Below are 637 nucleotides of genomic sequence, written 5' to 3'. Positions count from 1 at the left end.
TTGAGGGGCCATTCCCTGGTTGCTTATCCTTAAATTGCGAGCAGTAAGCTTGGTCTTCATACCGGCCATCACTGGATCCTCTCTTGACTAACCCTTCCCTTCATTAGAAATTTGGCATTAGTTTTGAAGGGTTGATGCTGGGTCGATGCCTAACCATGACAATCTACTTGATCTTTCAAGGAGTCTTCTCCACTCAGATGTACTTCCAGATAACCCTGTTATGAGAAAATGCTTGAAGATCATGGTTGTGATCATTATATGTGGTGGTACTGATATAATCTGCAGGAATGAATATTTCAGTATACATTGTTTATGTGGAGACTTAACTCTTTGATATGTGGTTTCTTTATGCAAGTATGGTTCTGTTTAAGGGCATTGACAGATGGTAATTCAATGATGATGAACTTTCCTCAAATATTAGCCAACAGTCTTTCTTCTATGTTCTTCCCTGTATTGACTTCTCTGCATTAAGTGCGTGCCATAATTGTCCGCTAGTATTCCGCCGTGTATGCAATATATGATCCATTCCTTTTTCTGTCAAAACTATGTTCAGGGTGCTGCATCAATGGCTGGCAGGAAAATCACAATTTTACGTCAAGCTGGGGCGGCATGCGATCATCCCATCGACCCTGCATAC

The sequence above is a fragment of the Phoenix dactylifera genome, chromosome 1 (genome assembly GCF_009389715.1).
Source record: "Phoenix dactylifera cultivar Barhee BC4 chromosome 1, palm_55x_up_171113_PBpolish2nd_filt_p, whole genome shotgun sequence".
Taxonomy (NCBI): Eukaryota; Viridiplantae; Streptophyta; class Magnoliopsida; order Arecales; family Arecaceae; genus Phoenix; species Phoenix dactylifera.
The sequence above is the reverse complement of the archived record's forward strand: the minus strand, read 5'-3'. Positions refer to the sequence as shown.